Source organism: Lynx canadensis, chromosome F1 (genome assembly GCF_007474595.2).
Source record: "Lynx canadensis isolate LIC74 chromosome F1, mLynCan4.pri.v2, whole genome shotgun sequence".
Classification (NCBI taxonomy): Eukaryota; Metazoa; Chordata; class Mammalia; order Carnivora; family Felidae; genus Lynx; species Lynx canadensis.
This window is the reverse complement of record NC_044319.2, coordinates 2,578,537-2,598,205: the sequence shown is the minus strand read 5'-3', so window position 1 is coordinate 2,598,205 and position 19,669 is coordinate 2,578,537. Positions and strand designations below refer to the sequence as shown.

The 19,669-nt window shown below is 57.4% G+C and overlaps 2 pseudogenes; both read left to right on the top strand.

Annotated features, from left to right (window-relative positions):
• The first annotated feature begins 400 nt into the window (after positions 1–400).
• LOC115505518 lies at positions 401–1,743 on the top strand (annotated as a pseudogene).
• On the top strand, positions 1,727–15,473 carry LOC115505517 (annotated as a pseudogene).
• Positions 15,474–19,669: the final 4,196 nt, after the last annotated feature.

Genomic DNA, 19,669 nt, shown 5'->3' with positions numbered 1-19,669 from the left:
CGTGGCTCCGGGGAGGAATCTTAGGAGGGGAATTGTTAGCGACCCCGAGCGCGTCGCAGCCTGGGGGGGGGGGAGGGGTGGAAGCGCCCTCGGGCGACCCACGCCCGCGGCCGGGCTCTAGTCCGCGCCGCGCCGCGCCGCGCACTCCCGGAAGCTGACACGTCCGGTGGCACCCCTCCCCGACAGACCTGGGCTTCCGCGGTGGCGATCGCGACACCCCCTCCCCATCCCCCGGCCCCTGCCCTCCGGGGTTCCGACTCTCTTCCTTGTGTCTCCACAGCGGCGCGGTCGGTGTATGGAGCTCTGGGCGGGGGATGAGCCCTCGGTGGTGACACCCAGCCCGCAGCACGGGCCATGCCCCAGCATGCGCGAGCCAGAGCGCGGCCGCCGGGCCTGCGGGGCTGAGCCGGGGGCCGCGCGAGGAGGAGGCGCCGGCGGCGGAGCCCGGGCCGGAGCCGCGGCGGCCCCAGTACTATGGCCTGTGTACTGCTATGCACTCAACAGCCTGGTGATCATGAATAAGCGCCCGACCAGGTGAAGAGCGGCGGCCCCGGGCCCAGCAGCAGCGAGACGCACCCGCCGCCGGGCAGGGCGGCGCTGAGCCCCGGCAGCGTCTTCAGCCCCGGGAGAGGCGCCTCCTTCCTCTTCCCCCAGCCGAGCCGCTGTCGCCCGAGGAGCCCGGGAGCCCCGGGGGCTGGCGGGGCGGCCGGCGCAGGCTGAGCGGCGGCGGCGGCGGCGGCGGCGGCGTGGGCAGCCAGAGTTGGGCGGGCCGCCCCAGAGGGGACGGGCGGCAGGTGGTGAGCGCCGGCTCCCTCTCCCCTCCCGGGCCGGAGGAGGCCAAGAGGAAGCCGCGAATCCTGCAGCGCGAGTTGCAGAACGTGCAGGTGAACCAGAAAGTGGGCCTGTCGAGGCGCACATCCAGGCGCAGAGCTCCGCCGGTCAAGCGCCCCGCAGCCCGCGGTTTGGGCAGGGCTCGCTCGCCCTCGCCGTGCCCCTTCCGCAGCAGCAGCCAGCCCCCGGGAAGGGTGCCGGCTCAGAGCGAGGAACGGAGGACAAAGTCGTTGGGGGAGCAATGTCCAGAGACAGCGGAGGCCGGCTCCTGGCCGGAGAGGAAGGGCGCCGGGCCAGTGCCTCTCCGGGGGCGAGGAGGGGGTGGCGCCCTTCCCCGGCCCGGCCGTTCCCCCCCCCAGGATCAGGGGCTCAGGGCCCAGCGGCCTTCTGCGGTGGAGAAGGGGATCCCTGCCAGACCCCACTGTGGCTCCACCCAGAGCTATGCAAACTGAACAGAGGGTCTCTCCGCCTTTGGGAGCGCGCAGCGGCCAAGTTCCCCCGGCGGGGCTGATCCGCTGTGAACGTGGTGACGTCCACAGAAGTGGCAGCGAGAACCACATCCAGTGGCCCCACCAGCCACACGACCCTGGCCTCACTGAGCCGGCTGAGACGGCCCCGCGAGCTTGGGGGTGTGCGCCCCCGGGGTCTCTGGCCCAATGTCTCGGGCAGGCCTCTGAGCGGAGAGAAGAAGCCCCGCCCCAGAGAGGGTGGGCCCTGCAGCGAGAGCCCCCGGGAAGGCGGAGGACGGAGATCCGCCCGGTGGCGGCGGCGTGCGGGGCTCCGGGGGGCCTGAACCCCGAAGGCCGGAGGACCAGGACTGTGAACGCGCAAAGCTCGGAGCTTTCTGAATCCCCGAGCCGGGTCAAGCATCTCCAGACCTGGGTTCACTAGGCCCTGCGGCGACCCGGGCGGGGCCCCGGTGGTCGGGGAGCCTCGGCGGCGCTCCAGCGGAGTGGATGAAGGGTCTCTGACGCCAGGCCTGCTTGGGGGCAGCCGCTCAGCCCAGCCAGCGACCCGGGAGGAGGAGGCAGGAATTCCCTGTGGCGCGATGCTGAGCCTTTGCCCTGCTGGACATCCGCGAAGATCTGAAGAAACCTTCAGTGCCTTCCTGGAGACAGGGTGGGTGTGCAGCCTGGGAGCTCCAGGGCTTGGCTGGGCCCCATGGAGGAAGCCCGGGCCTGGACCGTGTGGCACAGGAATACAGCCACAGGGGACTTGGGGAAGCCAGCCGCCTGACGGAGACGCCCGTCCCAGCCCAGAGCTGCTGTCCCCGGATCCGAAGGACAGCCCTACCCGAGAGAGGCCCGCCAGCCCCGGCAATATACCCTGCCGTTCATCATTACCGACATGGGTGCCCCAGGAGGACAAGGACGTGGAGGAGGTGCAGGGAAGTCCCCGGGGCACCTGCCCCTGAGGAAACTGTCCTCTTCGTCTGCCTCCTCCACTGGCTTCTCCTCTTCCTATGAGGACTCGGAGGAGGACATCTCCAGTGACCCTGAGCGCTGCCTGGACCCCAACTCCGCCTTCCTACATACCCTGGACCAGCAGAAGCCAGAGTGGTAAGTCTTGTTCCAGAGATTTTCCTTTAACTAGGTTTTTACCCCCCCTGTTTTTCTTCCTTTCTACTGAGTCTCTCTTGGAGACTCTTGATCCATGCCCTGGGGGCAGTCACAACTTACAATCCTCTGCAGGTGCGTTTGCAGGGGGGCGGGGGGGGGGAGGAGTGCTAGGCACTGACGGTGCACTTTGCAGCTTGGACAGTGAATCGAGTCACTTCGATCGCTATTTCCACATACGTGTTAAAAACAATTTTTTAACGTGCCTCTCTGGTAGGTCGCCATTCACTTCTTGGGGAGATAATATTCATGAGTGTTACCAAAAACTTCCTGATTAATCCCCAAAGATCATAAACAGAGCTGCTGACTAGCTTTTTCGTCTGATGAGGTGAAACACTTAATCCTGCGATACCTTTAGGCGGAGGGAGACTGAGCAGGTCATGGAATTAACCCAGCTTCTAGGGACAGGCCAAGGCAAACGAGCGATGGGATTCTCTGCTGGGGCCCCGAAAGCTGTGGGTGTGCTTGTGACCGGCTGTTGGGTGCAGAACGACCTAGCCTCAGTAGTAAAGTCAGGACACTGCAGTGTTTGTGGGACCAGTGTAACTGAGATACAGGTTTGGTGTGTGAATTAAAAACAAAACCATGCTTTGCGCTAAGCAGACAGTTTTAAAATACCAGAATGTTTTGTTCGGTTGAACTGCCCGAGACAGGCACTGGGTGTTACCTCTGGGTTGATAACTCCTAATAGATGTGCCTGGTGGCTGGTGTAGGTGCATTTCAGATCCGTTTTCAACTGCATTTCATCATACTGACATCCTGTTCTGGCTGTGGCGGTGGACAGACGGGAGTTTTATTTCTATAACATAGTCAATCTCAGGCCTAGGCTGTTTTCCCTCTTAGGATCAGAGCATCTCACGGAAGACGTTAAGAGTCGACGCTAGCACTTCTGAAAAGGTCTGGACTTTCTCTTAGCTTTTCCAGAGTATGGGGATTCCTAGGTCTTGTGCAACCCCGGTGGTGGGGGGGGGGGGTGCGGGGAGGAAAGTCTGCATTTTCTTGTAGCAGGTAGCTTTTCTGATTCATTTTTAAATAGCATGGGACGTTCATGTACCGCAGTCACTTCAGCCACAGCCACCGAGAACCCTTGGATTGCACCTCGCGTCCTTCTCTAAGGCATTTTTGGACCTTAACGCAGGTTCCCTGTGACTCCCCCTGGAGAAATCACAGTTGTGGGTCATTCTTTTCTTGAACGCTCCGCTTTCTGCTGATGAGGCGGGGCAAAGTCTGTGCAAAGTATGGCCCCGATCAGCCTGGCGTTTTTGTGGCGGGACGGGGCTGCGGGCCGGGACACAACGCATCCCATCTTGGAGGAGGCATGGTGTGCTGGAAGGAGCGAGCAGGCGGGCGGTGAAGGGACTCTGCCTCTCACTGCGGGCGCAGTTCGCATTTCTCTGCCTTCATGCCCACAGTCGCAGGCCTGGTGGAGGAGAGACGGTCCCTCGGCTCTTTTTGCCATTTGCTTTTTCAACCCCAACCCCGCCCCCAACAACCCCGCACGGCCAGAGCTGCTTCGACTTCTTCTCCAGCCTTGCTTCGGCCTCTCTCGTGATGGATTAGCGGCTCCTGTGGTAGTTCTCAAAACAGCTCCGTGTCCCAGTGTCTGCGGAGGACTCTCGTCCGGGGAAGAGAGTTAAAGGCGAGATGAGGCAACGACAGGTGCTGACTCTTTTTGTCATTTGCCAACCGAGGGAGCGGACAGTTTGGAGTGGCTGTTGCGTGAGCTCACAGGTCCAGAGGCGGGAGGAGTGAGGCCTGCGGGTGGGTTAGGGTGGGTGTGCCAGCATGCCTCCCACCTCTGCAAGGTTTTCGGACACCCACGGAGCGGAGCCATGGGAAAAATCCCCTGCCGGCTTCACTCTGAGTCACGTGAGGCCGACGGGGCGTGCGTGGGGGAGGGGGCAGGGCGGGTAACCAACTGGAAATTATGGGATCCTAGGGACTTTTCAGCTTCTGGTTGAGTGCTTGCGCGCTAAGCCAAGTTTTCTTTCTCTTGTACAGACTTTCGGTGGAGCCTCATCTGGGGCCCCAAAACACCTTCTTGGGTCAAACATCACTTGATTATCCGAGATTGATATTTTGTCCACGGAGGCCAGACGGCTTGATGGCTGGGCCTTCTGGCGGGGCCCTCAGGGCTTTGCGGGGAAACCTGGGTGTCGCCGTCTTCGGAGGGGCCAAGGACCCCGGTCCTCTCTCCCGTCCCGGCTCCGCCGCTCCTGTCTGTAGGCTGCCCTGCCCCACCGGTGCACACACCCTCGCACGTTCACGCTCACCCTGCTCACACCCACGCATGCTCACCCTTGCCCTCTCATGTTCACCCTCTCACACACCCTCACACCTGCTCGCTTCACACCCACCCGTACACACAGCTTGAAATGGCACGTTCAGCTGGCCCTCGACCCACACTGAGAATGTTTTTGATGCTCTGCCTCTCCCCGGAGTGAAGCCTTTTCTGCCTCGAGCAGCAGGTGCCTTACTCGCGCGAGGAGAGTGGGTTTGTGACGCGTGCGGGCGGTGGCGGGGCGGGGGGGGGGGGGGGTTGCTGAAGCTGGTGACTTTGGTAGCTCCCGCCGGGTCTCCCGCCACCCTGGGGCCAGTGCACGAAATCCACGGGCCCCCCTGTGGTTCAAAACAAAGCGAAGAGCAGGTTGTTTGGAAACGCGCTCTCAAAGTTGCGTGGCCATTCAGATGACGCACGAGGGCAGGGGCCTTTTTACTGGAAGGGAATGTGGGCAGCAGGCCGGTCTCTCCTTTGCTTCCGGGGGTGGGAGCTGCGCAGACATCCTCAGAAACGTGCAGAGTGCCTCAGGCCTTTCCTGCAGCGTGGGCTTTGCTTCTGATGAGCCTGACAGGTGCCTGCCCCTGCCCTGGAAGGTTCCAGGGTTTGCATGCCTCTCTGTTCGTGAAAGATCAGAGGCTTGAAATGTGCTCAAGTGACAGCATCGCCTGCCTCGTGTTCTGAGGGCTTGCATTCAGGCCCATCCCCACTACTGTTCTCTGCCATCTGAAGGGAAGCGAATTGCACCAGCGAGGATGGTGTCCTTGCTTTTGTCCTGTGAGACGACTACAAATTAATCAGCAGTTCCTTACTTTCCTCTGTCTTTCCATTAAAAGTATCTGGGCCATTGAAACGCCAGGCTTAAAGGGTACGTTAAAATATGCATCCAGCTTGGGGCGCCTGGGGGGCTCAGGCGGTTGAGCATCCAACTTCGGCTCAGGTCATGATCTCACGGTTTGTGGGTTCGAGCCCCCCGTCAGGCTCTGTGCTGACAGCTCGGGGCCTGGAGCCTGCTGCTTCTGTGTCTCCCTCTCTCTCTGCCCCTCCCCGGCTCACACTCTGTCTCTCTCTCAAAATCAACAAAGATTTTTTAAAAATTAAAAAAAAACCATGCACACGGCTGACTTTAAAAGTGGATTTTATTGATTTATTCCAAAATTGTATTATCAGTGACGTGTGCCTGAAACAAAACAAAACACTGGCTACGGACCCGGGGAATACATAAAGAAGTATCTTCTAAAATCCTTCCAAAATCCTTGCCTTCTTTGTGCTTACTGTTTTTTAAGGGCCACTGGAAATTTGTTTCTTTTTCTTTTTTTAATATTGAGTAGTTCAGTGTTTTTGTTTTTGTTTTAGTGAAAAACTAACTCTGACATGCGGTAAAAATTCAAACAGTTTTAAAATGGTTTTATGTGGGTTTGAAAAATGTAAAACCTTTATTTTGGGTAAGTCAGTTAAAATTTAGAAACGTTTCCAGGGGTACTTAGAAAAAAATCAATCTAATGGTGAGTACTCTTAGAGAGAAAATTCTTTCCTGGATGAGAATACTGAAGGCTCAGATCTGTGGGGTTCGGGGTCCAGGCTGCACATGCTATTTTCTGGAGATGGGGCCCCCCTTTTTTCTCTCGGGGAAGATCTTTCTGGTGAGGCCTCAGCACCCCGAGTCATTTGTGTAAGGCTCAGGTGTTAGCCTGATCTGTTTAGGGATGAGGAAACCGAGACTCAGAGAGAGAAGGAGGCCCAAGATCCACCTCCCTGACTCAGTTTCCTCCTTTTGAAGTGTACGTGTTGTGTGAAGATGCTCTCGTGGAGATACTCGATCTCCGTCTAGGGCTGTCTCTGTGACGATATAATTCTAGACTTTTGCATCAAACCTGGCGTAGGCGAAGAATGCGTCAGTGTGTCTGGAAGTGTGGCCCTCGGATGCCGAGGCCCAAACCGGGCACGTTTAATTTCGTGCTTTTGCTGAAGGCCCATCAGTTGATCCGCCCCTCTTCCTCTCTTTACCGGAAGACTGGTTCTTTGTAATATCGCATTGAAAAAGCGTCACACGTCGTCAGTTACCATACCCAAGATTCTCATTAATAATCAGACTGCTATTTAGAGGCAGTTCTGATCGGAGGCCAGAACGTGAACCTGAGAAGTCAAAGAGACATTCTGTTATCTGAGGGCTTTGACTCCCGCAGATATTTAAGTTTGGAAACAGACTTGGACTGCACATAGCCAGAACATCCCTTCCGACGATCGTGTTACCAGAGGCGACGAGGTATCGAGAAAAAGGGAGCCGAACGGTGAGGCGTTGCAGAAACGCAGCTCAAGCCGTACCTGGCCTTCAGGTTTGACAAGAAAAACGTATTGCACTAGTCAGTTGCTGCTTTTAGAGAAAGGCCTTTCAGGTGTCCCGTGAATCATTTCCAGAACTTTTGTTCTTTACGCGCTGCCGTCACTTTTCTGATTTTTGTTGGCACACGCCTGCCAAGTGTAGTTACAGATTGTAGTTCTGTGCGAGCTCCTCGGAGGATTGGTAACATTGCCGAGGCTTATTCTATTCTGCCGGGTTGCGACTCACTTACCCGAAGGCAGAATGTGAAAGTACTTAATGGGAAGAATTTTCTATCTTGGTAGAAAAGACTTTCAGGTCCTCCGCCGGTGATCGAGATTAATTCGGGACGTCCTGCGTGGTGTCGTCGTCACGCCTCCAGCGTGGAAAGTGCTACGGGTTTTGAGGGGCAACGAAGTTCTGCACTCCAGGCCCTCACATCCATGATTTGCAGTGATATTTTTTTTCTCCTGACCAGGTAGAATTGACAATGGAAAAGATGGCTTTTTCACAAATCCGGGAGCACACTTTAGGAAATCAAACCAAATGCAAATGTGGACTCTTTCGTGATATGAAAAGCCATTTAGGGGCGCCTGGGTGGCGCAGTCGGTTAAGCGTCCGACTTCAGCCAGGTCACGATCTCGCGGTCCGTGAGTTCGAGCCCCGCGTCGGGCTCTGGGCTGATGGCTCGGAGCCTGGAGCCTGTTTCCGATTCTGTGTCTCCCTCTCTCTCTGCCCCTCCCCCGTTCATGCTCTGTCTCTCTCGTCCCAAAAATAAATAAAACGTTAAAAAAAAAATTTAAAAAAATAAAAAAAAAAAAAAAAAAAAAAGAAAAGCCATTTAGAGGGCCAACTGCCATTTTTGTAAAGCATATTTATTTTGAGAGTGAGAGAGAGAGAGAGAGAGAGAGAGCGCGAGCGCGCGCGCGCGCGTGCGATGGGGGGAGGGGCAGACAGGGGGAGGGAGAGAATCCCAAGCAGGCTCCGCACTGTGGCGCAGAGCCCCATGCGGGGCTCGAACTCACGAACCGTGAGATCATGACCTGAGCCGAAATCAAGAGTCGGACGCTTCACTGACTGAGCCGCCCAGGCACCTGCCCGACTGCCATTTTAACATGTGGATGTTTGGGATTTTGTATGTCTGATTCTCCCGAGACCGTGCGCCCTTCCTGTGACAGCCGGCATGCTGTGAGCTTCGTGACTCGAGGTCATCGGCGCTACAGGCGGTCTCAACACCTGGAGCAGGAACACCCAGCATCGTGGCGCTCCCTCCGACCGGCGGGTCCAGCGCACCTGGCCGTGGAGGCCACCGTGGAGGTCTGGAGGAACCTGCAGTCCTGGTCCCGTGACCCTGCAGTCACAGTCAGCTTGCGGGGGTTCTGCCCCCAGCCTGAGTCTCACTGCGGTCCTGCCAGACATCTGGTGGTTCATTTTTCCAGGAGGGAGCTATTATTTTAAAGACGGTGCGGGTCTCTGTGGCTGGAAGGCACCCTAAATGTGTTTGATCTCACGAGGATGTTGAGCCTCTGTTCTTGATATTAACAAAATAGCAACCACACTGGGGCGCCTGGGTGGCTCCATCGGTTAAGCGTCCGACTCTTGATTGTGGCTCAGGTCATGCGCTCACAGCTCATGAGTTTGAGCCCCGCATCGGGCTCTGTGCTGACAGCTCAGAGCCTGGAGCCTGCTTCGGATTCTGTGTCTCCGGCTCTCTCTGCCCCTCCCCTGCTCGCGCTCTCTCTCTCAAAAATAAATAAACATTAAAAAAAAATAAGAAGAACAAGAACTTTACTATAGCGTATGTAGTTAGCATAATATAAATCCTAGAGCTCGATTCCTCCAATACCCACATTTTACCGGTGAGAACAGCAAAGCCGAAGAATATTCAGTACAGTGGCCAGACCCACCTTTACATTTTTCTTTTTGCTTTAAAAACGTGGCTAGTGGATAACCTCCTTACTCCCCCTGGGAGATCCTCCTTGGCTTTAAATATAGTGCATGTTGGGGCGCCTGGTGGCGCAGTCGGTTAAGCGTCCGACTTCAGCCAGGTCACGATCTCGCGGTCCGTGAGTTCGAGCCCCGCGTCGGGCTCTGGGCTGATGGCTCAGAGCCTGGAGCCTGTTTCCGATTCTGTGTCTCCCTCTCTCTCTGCCCCTCCCCCGTTCATGCTCTGTCTCTCTCTGTCCCAAAAATAAATAAACGTTGGAAAAAAAAAATAAATAAATATAGTGCATGTTTTCAAAACCTTTGTGAAACGGTTGGGGGAATGAATGAATGAATGAGAAACAGTATCTCTGCTGCGTTATCTGCACATGAAGGAAATATAGAATCTTCTAGAAGATGGAGAACGACGAAAGGGGAAAAAGAACAGTGAAGACCAGCACTCATTCTTCTGTGACCTTACGGCCACACGGTTCAGGGTGCCCGACTGGGGTGTAGGCGACTTGGTGAGATCCCAGTGTGCCCCTGGCCCTGCGGAACATGCGGCGAGAGCAGGGGTGACCCCCGGGCTGCTGCGAGCTGAGTGAAGGTGGGTTTGTGAGAGTGCCTAGCGCCGCGCCTGGCTCGCAGGAGAGGCTCCAGAGGGTGTCGAGTTCGGGTGGGGTCGGGAGACATTCTGAGTATCGGGGCCGCATCTGGAAAATTCCTTGGGCCCCTTGCAAGAAATGCCCTGTGGCAATCCTGGGATGGCGTTCCATGTGGTGAATCTCCCTCCGCCACAAGGGCTGGGATGAAATGAATTTCTCAGAGACCACAGTTCGCAGGCGTGGAAACACAGGCGTTTCGTGCAGCGGTGTCGCGGGGGTCGCAGGCACGTCGAGAGCAAGGCCCGGCCGGCCTTCTGTCGCCGTTTTCTAGAGTGGTTCCTTCTGCGTGGTCAGGGAAGGGATTCCGTGGGACGGGGAGTCCAGAGACCCTCGGGGCAGAGGATACGGGGCGACCACCCTGGTGTGCTGGCGGGACCTGCAGGCCTTCTCTGGTGAGGAGTGGCGGGGCTAAGTCAAACCACACAGGTTGAAAACTGGGTCCGGCGTGTTTCAACAACTGGTTAGAATCCCTGTTAGAAATCAGATCTTTCCCCTCCGTTGCGCTTACTTGGGCATTTATTGACGTTATACTTAATGGAAAAACCCATTCAAGGAAGGTAACTTGCAGTCAGTATCCCTCCCACCGCCCCCCCACCGGAATTTTACTTCTCTTTTGCACCAACGGCCTCAGTTTTACAAGTTTAACCAAAAAGCAGGAGTTCATACAGGGTAGGGGTAACAGCAGCAGCCTGTCTCTGCCGTTCATTCACGTATAATGTCATTGGGGGGATACGTTTTTACTCCCCACCTTGGAATAAGCAGGAAAAATTCTCACTCCACCTTGGGGCGGGGCAGGGGTGTGGTGGTGACTTTTCATCTAAAGAAGATCCTCCCTCATGAAGTTCATGGTTCATCCTGTGAATCCAGCATTTTGTACTTTTGTGGTAATGATTCAATTCGGGTTTGCCTAACTCAGAAGGTGCTGATGCTGGCCGAGGTTCCCCCCCCCCCCCGCCTCCCCCCCGCCCCAGCGGGCTCTCCCCGAAGGAACCCTTTCTTGGCCCCGGTCACAAAGCGACCCTGCGGGCATCCGAGGGCAGGAATGAGGGACTTTGGCCTCGGGCATTTGGGGCACTGAGAGCACAGACACCCGGCTCAAGGGGCCTCTGCGTCCCGCGGCCCCCCCCCCCCCCCATGTAATCAGAACGAATAAACTGTGTTTGCAAGAAGAAGCTGTAATAGGTTGTATATTACCAGGCTTGACTCGGCGGGACGGAGGGATTTGGGGACGGGCCATCCACCAGCTCAGTCTGCAATCTCTCTTGGTATGCTGCAAGCTGGCGGGGCCTGGGTGGTTACAGGGGAGGTCACTGCGCCCCCAGGCCGTTTCCAGCACGTGTTTTTCCAATTTCCCTGACATTCTTTCCAGGCTCAGCTCAATTTGTTTTCCTCTTCTCTATGGCAATTGATGACCGGGTCATAAAGTGTATGATTCTGCATAATCTCCTGCGAGGGCTGCTTCCAGAGTTAATATAGGAGCTGGTGTGTGTCTAGTCCCCCGCGGTGCAGGGGTGCGTACTGGTTTTTACAAGCGAGGGACCTGAAGGGTAGATGCAATACATAATACAGTTCGCCTCTCCACTCCGGGGAGCTCGTACCGGCTGGGGTGTCGAGGCGAACTTGGGAGTGTATCACTTCTGTCATCCTTATCTAACCTGAATCTGGCAGCAGGAAACTGAAAAGGCCTGTGTGTGACAATGACATAAACAGTTGAATCTCTTAACGATGTCAAGCGGAAAATCCAGCCGCAGCCCGTAGCGTAAGAAATGGCTGGGACGTTTTGTAGGGGCGGCAAATTCCAGGTTGCTGACTGCTCAGGCTGGGAGGTTGGGAGACACTGTCTGGGTCTGAGAAAGTGCTGAAAAATCCTTACAGATGCAGAATCGGCTAATGGGGGGGGGGGGCGGGGGCCATTTCCCACGCCTTGTAGTGGATATTTGAGTCTAAATGAGGTTCTTGGAAACCTCTTCGCCCTGCCCTGTCGCCCGGCCATCATCACTGTGGCTCCAGCATTAAGGACTCATTAGCACGGACCATCTTTCTGTTTTCAAGTCATTTAGGAGTCCTCTGGGGACTCTGCTGGGCGGACTCCCAGAGTGCAGTGTGCCGGAAAGGCCAGTGCCTCTCGGATCCGCACCTGGCACCTTTGGGCCGTGGGATCCTCATCTGTGAAATGGGTATATTGATAAAGCCTTTCTACTTCGTGTGGTCTTTGTGAGTCTCTAGTGAGATCGCGTCTGTAGAGTCCTTTTGAGAGAGTGTGAGTCTTTCCTGCCTAAACTAGTTTTTTTTTTTAATTTTTTTTAAACATTTATTTATTATTGAGAGACAGAGAGACACAGAGCGTGAGCAGGGGAGGGGTAGAGAGAGGCAGAATCCAAAGCGGGCTCCAGGCTGTGAGCAATCAGCACAGAGCCTGACGCGGGGCTCGAACTCACAAACTGCGAGATCATGCCCTGAGTTGAAGTCGGTCACCCAACCAACTGAGCCACCCAGGCGCCCCACTAGTTTTTTTTTTTTTTTAATGTTTATTTATTTTTGAGAGAGAGAGAGAGCACCAGCACAAAAGCAGGGGAGGGGCAGAGAGAGAGAGGGAGACAGAGAATCCCAAGGTCTGCTGACAGCAGAGAGCCCGATGTGGGGCTCGAACCCACAAATTGCGAAATCATAACCTGAGCCGGAGTCAGACGCTTAACCCACTGAGCCACCCGGGCACCTGCCTAAACGAGTCTTATTTACGAGCACCGTGACACTGCTTTGAAAGCTTTTCCAAAAGAGGACGGACAAAGACAGTCGCTGTGCTCGTGCAAGGTGGTCCCACGCCTGTGTTGCTGGAAGAGAATGGGCCGAGGACGGTGTCAAAAGCAGCCGTCACGGGGCGCCTGGGTGGCGCAGTCGGTTAAGCGTCCGACTTCAGCCAGGTCACGATCTCGCGGTCCGTGAGTTCGAGCCCCGCATCGGGCTCTGGGCTGATGGCTCAGAGCCTGGAGCCTGTTTCCGATTCTGTGTCTCCCTCTCTCTCTGCCCCTCCCCCGTTCATGCTCTGTCTCTCTCTGTCCCAAAAATAAATAAATGTTGAAAAAAAAAAAAAAAAAAAAAAAGCAGCCGTCACACGCACAGCAGAGCAGCTCCTGCTGGGGACATTGCCGCGCGGGCAGGGAGCGGCGGTGGGTAGGCGATTCTGGGGTCCGCACCCTGCTGTCAGTACATCCGCCCCCTGTCTGAGCCACCCCCTCGGCCTATGTGGACCGTGGACGAAGCTTCCTGCCCTGTGCTTTGCTGCCTCTGTGCATAGGTCGGGAAGCAGATGCGATGGACATTCGGGCAGCTGCGAAGGGCGAGGAGGGGGCCACGAGGCAGGGGTCCGGTGTTCCTGGAACAGGCCTGTGGGCTCGTGAATAATTGAGAAGGAGACCGTGCTCCGTCTAGGGTTTGAGGATGTCTAATGGGAGCATTGATTTTTCCAATACCACGTCGTGATTTTCTCGCCTGGGTTCCGCACGGTGCAAGAGGAGAATCCACCAAGGTCTGGAATGTTTAGAGCGGACGTTACATGCAGCAGCTATCAACTGGGCACTTCCTAAGCGTGTCTGGGCCCTGGGCTGGACCCGGAAACCTCGGCACAGAGCCGGACCTCCCGTCTGGTGGCCGCCCACGGTGACGGGCGGACGTCGCGGCCCAGTGGCTGCCCAGACAGCTGGCGTGTACCTGCCGGCCGTGTCTGCAGATACCTGTGCGGAAGACAACGTCTTAACTGATGCCCGTCCTTGGACATCTGCCCTCTGAAGGCAGAGCTGATGCCAACAGACATACTTGAGATTTGCGAAACTCAAGAACAGGTTTGTGGCTGTGAGGACAAGCATGCTCCTTAGACGGGAGCTAATAAGTAACGAGTTGGCGGGCGAAACACGGGCAGCCCCAGTGCGTGTTGTAGAACAACAAACAGGGTGACGCGGGACTGAATTTGGGCACTGGCCCCTGGGAAGGGAGTCTGGGTGAGGCCTTGAGGTTGCTTCTTCTGCTAGAGGTGGCCAAGCCAGAGGGACTGTTCTGGATCCGAAGGCTCCAGGAGGCTGGAAAGAAAGGGGGCAGCACAGCTCGTCCCCTGCACCCCCTCCCCTCGCCTTAATGCCACGCACCGGACTCCATGCAGATTGACGGTCAGCTGATAAAAGATGCCGTGAGTGAGCGGTGCATGTAAATGTGCTCCCGAGAGGCCAAAACGGGGCCTCGGGAGATCCCCCCCCCCACCCCCACCCGGTTGACCAGAGGAACGTGGTCAGGAAAGCTGGGATGGACTTCTGTTCAGTATGTGTTTGCTGAGTCAGGGCCCTGGGGCAGCGGGGCGGGGGGGGGGGGCGGGACGTGGAGAGAGGGAGACACGGAATACGAAGCAGCCTCGGGGCTCCCAGCCGTCAGCACAGAGCCCGACGCGGGGCCGAACTCACAGACCTCGAGATGATGAGTCGAAGTCGAAGTCTCGAGATCATGAAGCTCAACCGGCCGAGCCACCCAGGCGCCCCTCCTTCTCCTTTCTGCTCCTCCGTTTCAACATCTGTCAAATGGGACTGATAACTCCGCCTTCAGGTCGTGGGCCTTAGGTGAGGCCTCGTACATTTTGCGGTGCCTCGTACCGGGTCTGGAGCGGCTCGTGCTCTCGAAATGCACAGCGGACAGTAACCACGTGCCTTGGACGTGGCCGTGGGGTCCCTGGTCATCGTTGTCTGCTTGGGTGAGAAGCGGGTTCCCGAGGGACCCTTCTTCCCCTGGGAGGAGGCACAGGGGCTTTGGAGGGGGGTGTGCAGCTCCCGGGGAGCACGGAAATAAGAGGGCGCTGGAGAGTGGGGGCTCAGGCCTTCGGGCCCGAATTCGCACCCACATTCTGTCCCGCAGTCTGTCCCTTGCGGGGACTTCACTCCTCTGTGCCTCGGTTTCCTCGTCTCGCCCTCCTGGGCCGTTGGGGAGACGAAGTGGGCCGTGCAGCCCAGGACGGGCGTGGGGGAGAGGTCCCCATGCCAAGTGCAGCTCGTGGCCCAGGATGACAAACCAGGGGAGGACTGACTTTCTCAAAGAGGTTTCTCTGTTGCAGGAGAGGGCCTCACTCTGGTACCAGGGCACAGCCCTGAAGTGTCAAAAACAATGCGCTGTATTCAGCTGCCGGCCAGGGGGTGTCTGGTTACTTACCTGAGACCAGTCCCTCCTCATAATGTTTTGGAGGTGGAAACCGGCCCAGGTCATCCAGGCAGAGGGGTGGAAGGCCCCATCCCTTCTCACCCCTCCCCGCCGCTGCCCTGCTTGCTCAGCGCGGCTCACGGGAGACAGGAGGGGGACATTCGTGTATCTAAGAAACCCCACCACTTTGTCTAGCTGGGGATCATCTGGGACCAGGGACGTCTCGGATGTGTGACTTCATTGGCCTTCCCTGGGCCCTAGCTGCTGGCGGGCTGGGCGCATGCTTAGTAAAGCGGGCTCTTTCTCCTCTTCAAGAGATGCTTGCTTTCACTGCAGGCCCCACGGAGGCCTTGGGGACCAGGCTGGGGGTCTCCGCGGGCCGCTTCGCACGCCTCCCCCTCCCCCCGGCTCCTCCTCGACGCGAGCAGAGGGGAGTCTTCCCGGCACCTCCTGGTCGCAAGGCTGCTCTTTGCCATTGTCCAGACCTGGCTGCTGGACTGTTCCTCAGGGCCGGGGTGGTGGCCGGGGGTGTGAAGGGAAGACCCAGTCAGGTGGATGGTGAGCGGCTCACGTCGGAGCCCCAGCAAGGCCCGTGGGACCCTGTGCAGACGCCAGCAGGAGCTGGAGCTGTGGGTGACCGGTCCCCACCAGGGCTGACGTCGGCATAGCCCCGGCCCCCGCCTGCCGAATCCCGGCGTCTGCATCACCACCCCTTTAACACGGTGTGGAAACCCTTCTTTCCTCCTGGCTGTAAAGTGGGGCGGGCGGCCTGCTGCCTTAACCCTCGGGCTCCCCACCTTTCCTGCCTGCGGCTGGTCCACATGAGCCCACGTGTGTCCCAGGACGGCGGCGAGACCTCTGGGCAGAGGTCGCTGACGTTTGTGGGCCGTGCCCCTTTCCGGAGAGATGTGTCCCCGGCCCGGCCTGGGGGTACGTCTTCCCCGAGCCCCAGACTCCTGCCCTTTGCAGGGACCCAGAGGCTGGCGTCTGGGAGGAACGAAACCACTAAAAGAGCTCGTTAGTCTGTGGCAGCCTTGACCTCAGGGGCGGTGTGAGAGGCCGAGCTGGACAGAGGCTGCCTTATTTTGCCCCAGTCTGGAAATACACACAGCGCCGTAATTAATTTCGAGCCCAGGCCAAAGCCATTGGAGCGGCGTCTGGGACCCTGTTGGCCTTGCGGTACACTATACATTCAAAAATCATCCTGCTCCCTGGGGAGAGCCGCTCCCGCCTCACTGAAGGGCCGGTCCGCACGGAGAAGCTGAACACCGTCCTGCAGGTCCCGAGGCTCTCCGTGGCGTCCCTTCTGGCCTGGCCTGGGTTTCCCATTTTCAGCCACGGGCCTCCGATACCACATCCCCAGGAGAGTGTCACCCAGGAGCTGCAGCGGCCGGGAGCCCTGGGGCCGATGGGAAGGGACCTGAGCGTCCCAGATGGCGCGTCACTGGGGACTGTCAGCCTGGCCCCCCACTGCACTTTGGGGACATGTGACACCGCTTTGGAAAGAAGATTTCAAGAACTTCAGAAAACAGTTCACCGTGCGGGGCCCCGGGTGGCTCCGTCGGCCTGCGCGTCTCGAGTCTTGGTTCAGCTCGGGTCAGGATCTCACGGTTCGTGAGTCCGAGCCCCGCGTCGGGTTCTGCGCTGACAGCACGGAGCCTGCTTGGGATTCTCTCTCTCCCTCTCTCTGCTTCTCCCCGATCGCGTGCACGCCTTCTCTCTCAAATAAGTTAAAAAAAAATGATAAACTTAAAAAAAAAAAGGAAACAGTTCACTGTGACCGCACGACCCGGTATTCTAGAAGAGAACGTGAGTCCTGAATAGAGGTTCGAACACGCAGGGCACGGAGGATAGGATGGAGAGGACCTGGCTCATCAGTGATTCTCTTCTGACATTCCCCGGGGGTTACGTTACTAAAATTCAGCACGAGTTAACCGTGGGGTGCAGCAATAGCAATAAACAATAAACAGCAATAATGAAACGAGAGCAGCTACGATTTCTGGCGTTGTCTGTTGTGTGCCAGGCGCGTTCTCTGAACGACTTCGTTGTAACTTTTGCGAGGTGTGTATTTTCCTCTTCCACAGCACACGGACTGAGGATCTGATGGACGAGGTTGTCGTCCAGCCACACAGCCTGGTAAACGGCCGTCCGTAGTTATGTCATCTGGGAGGAAGGTGGTCCTCTGTGCGCAGGACGCGCTCGCTTCAGTTCCGGGCCCTGGGCTTCAGGGGGCTGGGGGCTGACTGTACTGAGGGCAGTGAGAAAGGGTTTGCTGGCGAAGGGGTCTGAGCAGAAGCCGTGGAGACAGATGGTCGAGGGCACCCGGGTCGCCGTGCCTTGGACGTACTCTATCATCTGGGGGTCGGGGTGGGGGGGCCGGAGAGTCGTCTGTCATCTACTTGCCCTGGAGTCACGCTTCATTCTGGTTCGAGATCAATTTTCGACTCTCCGAGTGCACCGGGAGAGGATTCTTCCCCTGGAAAACGAATGGGCCTTTGTACGAAACGCACAGATCCAGTCGGTACAGCCGCAGCAAAAAGGGAGCTGCCGGCGCTGGCGTCGAAGCTCCCAGGTCCGGTGAGGAGGGAAGCAGAGCAGTCGGAGCCCCTCGCCGCCGCCCACGGGGCCGGGCAAAGTGAGCCCCGGACTGTGAGGACGGGGAACGCATGCCCGACGGGCCTGCTCCCCAGGGACCAGCCGCCGCCTCCTGCAGGGACACCTTCACACGTGCGGAGATCACGTCCACGCGTGTCCCGGGGCTCGCTGGCTGTCGGGAGCGGCACCCAGACGTTGCGGATCCTGTCCAGTGACACGGGGGAAAACCTGTCGTGCGTCTGTGTTTTCAGACGTCCCGGGTGGGCCGAAGCCGGAATCGAACGCATCGTATCGCACTGCATCCTGCAGACTTGGGTTGAGTTAGGAGACCGCATGCACGGTCAAGGGAGAGGGTTCGTTCCACCCGAGGACGAGGCCTCCTCGGCCTGGCCTCGCCTCCATCTGAGATGCGACTGCACTGTCCCTCGAGGAAGGGGACATCCGCGTGGGCAGCGTAGCGTTAGACCAGACGAAGGAAGCTGCCGTGAACACTCAAATACAGGTTTTTTCTGTGTGCCCGGGAGCTTTCCCTTGTCTGTGAGAAGCGCCCGGGCCCGTGCCGGCTCCTAGGGGAGTCCCACACTCGTGTCGGTTTTTGAGAAGTTGCCACGCTGTCTTCCAGAGTGAAGTGATCCGGTTTTTCCGCATCCTTGCCAGCCTGTGGTGTGGATACTTTTTTACGTTAGCCACTCTCTAGCTGTGCGGGGCTGGCTCACTGCGGTTCGAATCTCTTTTTCCCGAATGGCTCATGGCGTTCAACATCTTTTCACGTGCTTCTTGGCCATCGGTATATCCTTTTTGGTGAAGTGATCTGGCTTAAAATTTTTTTGTAATGTTTATTATTTTTTGAGAAACACACCAGAGAGAGAGAGAGAGAGAGAGAGAGAGAGGAGAGAGAGAGAGAGAGAGAGACGGAGCACGGGCAGGGAGGAGAAGAGAGAGAGGGGACACAGACTCCGAAGCAGGCTCCAGGCTCTGAGCTGTCAGCAGAGCCCAACACGGGGCTTGAACTCACAGATGGTGAGATCATGACCTGAGTCGAAGTCGGATGCTTAACCCACTGAGCCACCCAGGCGCCCCCGACCTGGCTTTAAAAAAACATTCCCCAGGGGTGCTGGAAGAGGGCAGGGTGTCAAAAGCCTTGTGCGTTGGTCCCCCCACCCGCCGTGGTCCCATCGCGGGGCTGTGCCTCTCTGCGCTCCGGGGGGGGGGTACTTGGTCACCCCTGAGGTCCCATCCTGCCCCTACCTTCTCTGACTCCCAAACAGAGTGGTGACCGTGACCCAGAGCAGCCTCCCTGCTGACGTGGCCCCCACCCACACCATCACCCACCCGTCTGTGGCCAGGGGATCCCATCGAGGCTGACTCACGAGGGGGGGGAGAGGCTGTAGTTAAGGCAAGTTGTCTATTGATTGTTGGGCCCGGAAATAAGGAGAAAACCAAAGGCACGAGCCCGGGTTGTCTCCTTGGCCCCTCAGTGGGCCTCCCTCCGGGCCTCCCTGAGGACCCCGGCTAAGGAGCAGGCCCCCCAGCCAGCTTCCCTTTGCACCTCTTCAGCCCGGCCTGCGCTTTGGGGTTTAGTTTTGCAACAGGGTCGTGCTGAAGGTCCCAGAAACGCTTCCCTTTTTGTGTTGATTACACACGAAAGAAAAAGCGGGTGTAGAATTTAAAACTGCTCGAAGCAGTGGTGACCGGGGTCCTCTGTTTCTCTCGAAAACCAGCACCGAGGTCGCACCTCGCATGGCGGGCCGGTGGGCAGCGTTGTGATGGTTTTTTGCCTTTGCCTCCTGTCCCAGGAGGGGCAGCAGGAAGTGGCCTTGGGTGTTAATGGGGTGAGGTCCCGCGGATGTCCTCCGCTTAAGAATGTGTTTACTTTTGTTTCTCCGCCTCGTAATGTACCTGGGACTTCACAGTGCGTGTGAAGTACGCATCCTTCGTCTGTTTCAGTGAGTCATAAGAAATGAAAAGGCGTGACTGTTTCTTCCTCGGTAGAATGGAGTATATATTTGCCAGACCTCCTTTGGTGAATTTGTACAAACAGTCTCCCACAAAGAAGGGATTGTTTTCTGTGTGGCTCAGGGGGTTCTCGGAGAATGAACAGAGCATTTTGACAGGAGTCCCCTGAGCCCGGCTAGTGGAGATAGTGTCATGGGGGTAGACGATCGCAGGCTTTCCAAACAGTCCCTGTGGCCCTACTAGAATATTCCGGCCCCTCTCAGCCATCATTTGAGGGGCCCAAGATCAAAGAGGTCGCTGAATCACATGACGG